A 9,596-nucleotide genomic window follows, 5' to 3' on the forward strand; every position below is an offset into this window, starting at 1 on the left:
AAAGGAAAGAAAGCTAATCAAGAATAAAAGGTAGGAATGCAATAAGCAGACAAAGATATAAATCTCACTCACCTGATGGTGACTACAGATTTTCTGGGCAATTAAAAAACAGTCCCCTGCATCCTTGTTAGGTTTCCAAATGCTTCAGAGATAATCAGCAAATTACTTGCATTTCCTCAGGGAGAGTCACAAAGGATGAAAAAAATGTATAAATTGCTCTCACTATCTTATGTTAAAGAGCACATGGGGTAGTCAAGACAGAGTAAACACAGGTAAAAACAGAATATTTATGTTTCGCATGATGCCTTATGTTGCCAATACCCAAATATCCAAAGTTCCAGTGGCATATGCAAGACAACTCTTTCATTCCATGGCAAAGCCATAGGAAAATACCAGAATGTCTGATTCACTTCTGTGTGCGATCTAGAACTTGGTAATACCTGAGCAGAATAGGACTGCTCTCGTTTTTCTTCAGATTAATTTTCAAATATTTTTACAAAGGCCAAAAACCACTTTGAATTGTCATTGCTACTTGGCTTAATAATATTTATATTTCTTATAAATATTTAGTTATATGAATAGTAGGTCAAAATGAGAGTAAATAAAACATAACTTACAATGAACAGCAGGTTCAATTACCAGTGGATTCTGACAGAAAACATAGAAATTTCTGAAAAAGTATATAGCTTTACAAAAATATGAATCAGACAATAAACCCAGAAAGTAAACTATTAAAAATTCATTTAATACTTTCCATAGAACTCTAAAACTGGTGAGAAAAAGCTCTTCTTCCTTCCTTTGTCTTATAGAAAAATAAGCATTTAAATTTTAAAAAAATTAGCAATGTAATTTTTTTCTTTAGCCTTTTATCATGGTAACTAAATCAGACTCATATTGCTTCTTATTCCATCCATTAAAATGTTTTCTAATTTTAATTAAGTGTTTCTGACATAAGAAAGGTATGCGCATGTGGAGACAGAGGAGGATATCAGAACCTCACCACTTCATGAGCAAGGCTTTATGTGAGGTAAGTGTGAATTTCCTACATACACTTTTATAATTTAAAGTTATACAATTTTTTTTTTATTTGCTTTCTATAGCCTCTCAGAGACTTGGGAAAGTAATATTTTCCTGGTAACCAGAATAGATTTTTGTCTTTTCTTTCTTTCTTTCTTTCTTTCTTTCTTTCTTTCTTTCTTTCTTTCTTTCTTTCTTTCTTTCTTTCTTTCTTTCGTTCTTTCTTTCTTTCTTTTTTTAAGAAAGGAAGCATCATTGATGCTCACAACTGATTTAATCTACTATTTTTTTTCCTTTGGGCTGCCATCCTCATTCTACTGTGGTAATTTATATATATATATATATATATATATATATATGTATATGTATATATATATTGGCTAAGGAGGAATACTTATAAACATCTTTTTATAATTATGTTTTTCAACATTGTATATTAAATCATAGTATGAATGAATTCTTTTGGTCCTAATATGAAGACAAACTTAAAATACCATCTCAGAATGCATTTATGTGTGTATATATATGTGTATATAGACATACACATACATACATACACGTACATACACCCATATATAATTGTCATTGTATTTTATCTTGCCAGCATGCTCTTGCATACATAACAATTTTAAACCTTTTTTTTTTTTTTAATTTAAGGTGTTGAATCTCTTTATGGCTAAAATCCAAAAGACTCTGAACGATAAATGCTGGCGAGGTTGCGGAGAAAAAGGAACTCTCATACATTGTTGGTGGGACTGCAAAATGGTGCAGCCTCTATGGAAAATGGTATGGAGGTTCCTCAAACAATTGCAGATAGATCTACCATACGACCCAGCTATCCCACTGTTGGGAATATACCCAGAGGAATGGAAATCATCAAGTCGAAGGTATACCTATTCCCCAATGTTCATCGCAGCACTCTTTACAATAGCCAAGAGCTGCAACCAGCCCAAATGTCCATCATCAGATGAGTGGATATGGAAAATGTGGTACATCTACACAATGGAATACTACTCAGCTATAAAAACGAATGAAATACTGCCATTTGCAACAACATGGATGGACCTTGAGAGAATTATATTAAGTGAAACAAGTCAGGCACAGAAAGAGAAATACCACATGTTCTCACTTATTGGTGGGAGCTAAAAATTAATATATAAATAAACACACACACACACACACACACACACACACACACACACACACACACACACACAAACCGGGGGGGGGGGGGGAAGAAGATATAACAACCACAACTACTTGAAGTTGATACGACAAGCAAACAGAAAGGACATTGTTGGGGGGAGGGGGGGAGGGAGAAGGGAGGGAGGTTTAGGTGATGGGGAGCAATAATCAGCCACAATGTATATCGACATAATAAAACTTAAAACAAACAAACAAACAAACAAACAAAAAAAACCAAAAAACCCTACAAGACCAAGGCCTGATGCCGCTCTTCCTTGGTTGCTCCTTGGGAGACGGTTGCTGGCCAGCCAGAGTGAATAAACTGCCCTTTTCTGCAAAAAAAAAAAAAAAAAAAAAAAATTGTGAAACTTTATTTCATAAAATCAATTCCAGTAAACTAAATTTCTCCCAATTTGTTCAATTTCCTAGGTTCTTCCATTACAAAACATATCTGATGTGTTACAAACAAGTTAATATATATCAACTGTAGTGAAAATGCACCGGGGGCAGGATATATTTTAGATTTTAAGTAAATTAATATTAAATATTTTAAGTAAAATAGAAGACAAATTATCCAAAAAAAACCCCAGTACATTGAAAATCCAGTTATAGTCATGGAGTTGGGGGAAGGCAAGTACTGGGTTTAGGTACCTGGATAACACATTTTTTTCTAGCCCAGACTAAGGAGGTAAGTCACACAAGAAGAATTTATACATAGTATGAAAAGAATACCCATTTCAGGTCACAGATTGTCTCCAATTAAAACAACACAAAATACAACAACCAAAAAAAGCCTTCTATGTGCTTGATATTTGAAGGATCATTCTAGGTACCATAAATACAAAAACACAATTAATTTAATTGTTTTAAATTTTTATTTGCTAAGAATTTATTATATTGGTTGCCATATAAATTATTTCTACTCAAAAATTAATTTGAAAAATATATTTAAGAAATTATAATTTCTCTTAACAGGAAGAAATGTGAACTCAAATAAGATTTTGGGAAAAAAAATTAGGAAAAACCTGGGGCTGTTCTACAGAAACTTAATTGTAGTGACATACACTTATTGAAATTAAAAGCAACCCTAGCTCTGCCATCAGTCATACTTTAGTAGAGGTGAGAATTAATAATAGTAAGCATATTAAATATCTGCAAATACTCTCACTTCCCACAACTAATTGCACAAATTCATAGTAGACAAGCAATAACTGCTGTTTTTGATCTTTTTCTTTTTTTGTGGTTAAATAAAGGACAAGTTTATGAAATATATATGTCACAGTGAACAGTGCACTGAGTTGCTTTATGTGTAGCAGACAGGACTTATTTTGATCAAAGTAATTGTTCCCACAATGTTTTCCAACATAAGCTTACCTGGTTATACAACATGCAGTTATTTTTATGTACAGTGGTAAGAAAAAAGAAATTTGGGATTGTTGGTGGAACACCATCCCATCATCTCAGCAGACTCATATTTCGTGTATTGAATAAACTATCTTTACTTTAAAACAAACAAACACTAAAGACTTGAGAGTAAGTCTGTTTGCAGGAGAGCATGTTTTGCTTTGTTAAATATGTAGTTAGATATGGTGTGTCCCAGTTTTTTAATATATAAACTTGCAATTCACTTTCTATTTCTCTTTCAACTGTAAAAGCCTTGGTAAGCTGGAATGAGTTACTGACATTGAAATAAGAAATTACAATAAAAATCATTCAAAGCACACTAATAATAATAATTCAAACAAACCTTAATATGTTCATTATCTCATTTAGTTTGCACAATTTCAGCATATAAGTACTTGAAAAAAAATCACACAGCTGGTAATTGTTTGACTAACAGCCAACCAAACAACCAAATAAATAAGCAAAATCATAGAAAACAAAACCATAAGAAAAGGTTGTTTACACCATACTTTTAACCAATATCTTACATAGACTCTTGGAGTAACTTTACTTCATTGATTCTCAAACGTATCAACAAACATGGAAATAATTATATCCATATTCTAAGGCACTCCAGAAACATAATTACATCATTACTTCAAAACCCTTACTATAATTCTGGACACATACTACTTGCCAAATAAATATTAGCATTCTTTCCCACTCATTTCTCTACACAAGAAAATCAAAGAAATCAAACCTTAACAAAAAAAATGTAGGCAATAAAAATTTTTAAATAATCAAAACAAGCTTTAAACAAGTAAAGTAGAAGAGGTAAAACATGGAAAGTAAAGGGCATAAAGAACTGAGTTGCCAGAACCAACTAGTAGAGGAGTCTGAGTAATCAGAAGTCAGAGTGACATGACAGAACTGGCTTATTTGGCAGAAGAAATGAAGTGTGATTAAGTAAAGATAATTTAGTTTCAGAATGACACTTCAGATGAACTTTACTGAGGTGTAGGGCTATTTCTGGGCTGATGATGCAGAATGGTGTGGTAGAAATTGATAAAAAAAAATTCCAGGGTACTGAAAGTTTTTCCAACAGAAATATTGAAATTCTCACATAGCACACAGGTATTGATATTCAATGCTATATCCCACAGATATGTACAATCAACTATGTTCCAATGAAAAGAAAGAAAGAAAGAAAGAATTAAATACAACTCAGTGAGAGAAAGCACCACAATGTAGGACCCACATTTATCTTGCAGAAATTCTATTTCGCAAAGCGCATATGAAAATGCCAGTATAATAAGCATGGGATACAGTGTAATAAAAAAAAATCCCAAAGATGACTGATGACAGTGGCTAGAGAAGACACATATAGAACCTAAGATTGATAACTAGAGGTACATCTGGTAGATCAACTCCTAAAAAACTGCTCTCTTTATCATTGTAAGCACACACACAAACAAATGTGCGCTTGTGCATTCATGTATATGTATAAATATGTATATACACACATATATGAATGCATACATATCCATCCAATACCATAAGTTAATATAATTTATACATGTATAACAATATTCACTCTCCATATATTATATCCAACAGTGAATAAATAAGTTCGTAGTTTCTTAAAAACTACTCAAACTTTGTTTCTGGTGAGTGTGTATTTCTAAATATGTGAAAAGATGGGGAAAAAAAACAATTGTGATTTGACACTTTTAATGGTCTGTCAATCAAAAAAATCTGATTTTAAATGAAACATTTAACAACCTAGCACCTAAGAGGAAAAGCAAATTTATCATCTATTAATTTCTTTCCATCTCTCCCATTCAAAGATGAACACAACAGAATAAATGGCTTCTGGCAATCTCACCCGGGTCACTGAGTTCATTCCTTTGGGTGTCTCAGACCATCCAGAGCTCCAGATTCCCCTCTTCCTGGTCTTCCTGGGGATCTATAGACTGACTGTGACAGGAAACCTGTGCATCATCACCCTCACCAGTGTTGACTCCCAACTTCAAACCCCCATGTCCTTTTTCCTCTGTCACTTGGCTGTCATCAGTCTTGGCAATTCTACCATCATTACCCCTAAAATGCTGGTTAACTTCTTAGTTACTAAGAAAACCATATCTTACTATGGATGTGCAGCCCAGCTGGGTGGATTCTTAGTTTTCATTTTGGCTGAGATTTTCATGCTGTCAGCAATGGCCTATGACCGCTATGTGGCTATTTGCAACCCCCTGCTCTATATGGTGCTGGTGTCTATGCAGATCTGCTGTCTGCTGGTTTTCCTCACATATCTCCAAAGTCTGACCACAGCAGTGACTGTCACTTCCTGTGTGTTCTCCTTGTCATTCTGCTCTTCCAACATAATCAACCATTTTTACCACGATGACATTCCTTTGTTAGCCTTGTCCTGTTCTGATACTTACCTTCCAGAAATGCAGTATTTACCTTCTCGGGGACCAACTTATGTTTCTCCATGATTATTGTTCTCATATCCTACTTCAACATTGTCCTTGCCATTTTGAGGAAACGTTTCTCAGAGGGACGCAAAAAGCTTTTTCCACCTGCGCTTCTCCCATGATGGCTGTCTCTGTGTTCTATGGGACTCTTCTTTTCAATCTTTTGTGTTGCGGTCTTTTACCTGCCAGTAATCCTGCCAACTGGGCCAACTGTCGAGCTAGGGCTGGGTCTGGAGCTCACAGACCCCTCCAACCCATTGTCCAGACTGGTTCACAAGCCCTTCACATGCCAGGCTGGGTCACCAGACCCCTCATACGCAGGTCTATGAACTAGGTAACTGGCAATCAGGTCCTTTGACGTGGTAGATTAGAAGCATGGCCACATGGGGTGGACACCAGAGGCAGTTGCCAGCTTAGTTGTGGTGCATGAGCACTAACTCCACCCACATACACACAATTCGCTTACAAAGAATGTGCCACACCAACCCCAACCACACATGAGGTGATGGGACCTGATTAAATTATCCTGTTTTCCCAACATTCTGCATGTGGATATCCACTTTTCCGTGGACCATTGATTGAAGAGGCTTTCCTTTCCCCACTGTATGTTCTTGGCACCACTGTTGAAAATAAGTTGGCTATAAGTGTGTGAGTTTTTTGTTTGTTTGTTTGTTTCTCTGTTATACTATGTTGGTCAGTTTATTTGTTTTTATGCCAATACCATGTTGTTTTGGTTCCTACAGCTTCCAGTGTTTCTGAAGTCACGACTTGTGGTGCCTCCAAATTTGTTCTTTCTGTTTAAGATGACTTATGCCATGCAGGGTTTTTTGTAATTCCACACAAATGGTAAGATTGTTTCCCCCCCCCCATTTCTGTGAAGAATGTCAATGGTATTTAAAAAGAGATTGTGTTGAATGTGCAGATTGCTTTTTGTAATACAGACAGTTTGATGATTAATTCTTCCAGCCCATGAAAATGAGATATTGTTCCATTCATTTGTGTCTTTTTCAATTTTTCACCAATATTTTATTGTTTTCATTGTAAAAGTCTTTCACCCTCTTCATTAAATTTACTTCTAGGTATTTTATTTTATTGGTAGTGACTATGAATGGGATTACATTCCTGATTTCTTCTTTGGCTATTTTGTGTTTGGCATGTAGGAATTGTCTTTGCCATGAGACCATGATATCAAGCACCAAGTTTTTTAACATTTTTATTTAGTCCGATTTTGAGTGAAATATTAATTGGCCCTCTGCAAAAAAAGACATTGTCCTAAAAGTATCTCCAATTCTCAACAGCTCTCCTTACCAAATTCGGATAAACTAGTTAACAGTTATTATTTGCCACATCTATACATGTAAAATACTACAAACATACAATGGAATGTGAAAAAGTGAGAATAAAGTGAGGAAAAGTCAGTGTCTGGAAAGAAACTATATTTATGATGTTTTTCAGGGAGGTCAGAAATAACCAAAATTTAGAGTCTGTGGTATTTAGATCGATTGGTCAACTTCTAACTTCAGTCTTAAAGAAGACTAAAAATAACAAAAAAGTCACACTATGTGGTGAACATATATAGTCTCAAGGGACAACATTGGCAATAGTTTGATAGCTTTTGCCTTTAAGATTTTTGTTTTATTTGTTTACATGTGTGTTTTTTAAATTTTACTTTATTATGGGTGTATTTGTCTTCACCAGCTGATATACTTGCAATTGGAGAAGTATCCTTCCCAGTAGTAGTCATTCTTCTTGGGTCTAACTAGGTGAACAGAATTGAAGTAACAGGGCTAAACTCACATTTGGGTTTATACCAATCCTATATATATAGTCAAATGAACTAAGTCAAATAAAGAGAATAGTATTATTTAATTCTAATTTAGTTTACACGTGTGAATTTTCTAAAAATACCTATTTTGTCTCTTGTATTAGTTTCCTATTGCTGCTGTAGAAATCACTGCAAACATAGTAGCTTGGAAAAAAAAAATTTATCATTCCAGAGTTCTAGAGGTCAGAAGTTCAAAAATGGGTCTTACTGGGCTAATGTCAAGGTGTAGTCAGTCTATGTTCTTTCTGGAATCTCCAGAGGGCAATCTATTTCCTTGCTTTTCCCATCTTCTAGAGGTTGCCCATAATCCTTGGCTGGTATTCCACTTTCAGCCAGCAATCCCATTAATCTGACTTCAGCTCCCACTGCCACTTCTCCACTGACTCTATTCTTCTTCCCTTCCTTTCCCCTTGTGATTATGTTAGACACACCCAGATTATCCATGACAGCCTTGATATCTCAAGACCCTTAATCATATCAGTAAATTTATTTTTCCATACAAGTAACATGTTCATAGGTTCTGTGGATGAAGACATGGGCGCTTTTTAGGGGGCCATTATTCTGCCTCCTGCATCTCTTCTGGCATATTTTGTGAAACTGAGCCATCTTGCACCTGTCTTATTCAGAGCTCAAAACTATAATTTCACAAAAGTTTACACACTGCACATCAGTTGTGACGCATCAACTCAATTAACAGATACCTATGCTAAGAGTTTTTTTCTGAATATAAGAAAATAAATCTGTCATCTCTCATTGGCTACTGGCCAAAGTTCACCCCGTGGGACATTAACTCACCTACTCTTCCTAACTCATAAACTCTTCTGAGTTTATGTCTACCTCAATGCCCAGGAGGTCCCATGGTATCTTGTGTTCAAATAGGAACAGCAAAATCTTTCGGGGAGTTCAGGGACAGAGGAGATGCTGGACACAGTCATGGAGCAAGGCACTGTGTGAGCATACCTGTGAAATTAGAAAAGATGTTAAAAAGAAACCAGGAGGGTCCTTTCATTCTGCAGCTACAGCAGGGACAGTAGATTGACTTAGTTCTATAATCTCGGGATGACCTGATCAGAAAAAATTACAAGTGTGCAGATCTTGCATGGGCCACACACTGAATCCCTTTGAGAACTTGAATATTAGAAAAGTCATCAAAATTCCCCCAATCCAGAAGAGTAATAAATGCCATATTACAAATTTAAACCCCCAAACACACTGAAGGATCATGATATTTTCCTAGAAATCCATTTAGATTTCAAGGATTGTGATTATATATTCCAATATTTTGTGTAGTTCCCAAGGTTCCCTGGTTTTAATGACTTTTCCATTACATCAATAACAAAGGAAATGATTGCACTCAAGATAATTCTTTATTTTTAAAATTAAAACTCAAATTTGAGGAACTTAAAGGTCTTCAGTGGAGTTTTATTGCCCTTTATGGTCTACACTAGTTTGGTTTGATCAGCTAACACCCTCTCCCTGGGAGTCCACTGGACTTCACTCCAGTTATCTCTGCTGTCACATGAAACTCCTGTGATCTGTACTTTCCAAAGAACTATCTCCACAGGCACCTTCATGAAAATTAAAATGTCATTTCAATGAAATTATGTAGATGTAGATTTCACTAAAAATTGTTGATATGGGTGTTTAATGTATACAAACTTATAGCTAGATAGAAAGACTAAGTTCTAGTGTTCTACAGTTGTCCTAGT

The 9,596-nt window shown here is 35.2% G+C and overlaps 1 pseudogene; it reads left to right on the forward strand.

Moving 5' to 3' along the window:
• Nucleotides 1-5,450: 5,450 nt before the first annotated feature.
• LOC134391817 (olfactory receptor 8J2-like) lies at nt 5,451-8,921 on the forward strand (annotated as a pseudogene).
• The last annotated feature ends 675 nt before the right edge of the window (nt 8,922-9,596 follow it).

This window comes from Cynocephalus volans, chromosome 12, assembly GCF_027409185.1.
Source record: "Cynocephalus volans isolate mCynVol1 chromosome 12, mCynVol1.pri, whole genome shotgun sequence".
Lineage (NCBI taxonomy): Eukaryota > Metazoa > Chordata > Mammalia > Dermoptera > Cynocephalidae > Cynocephalus > Cynocephalus volans.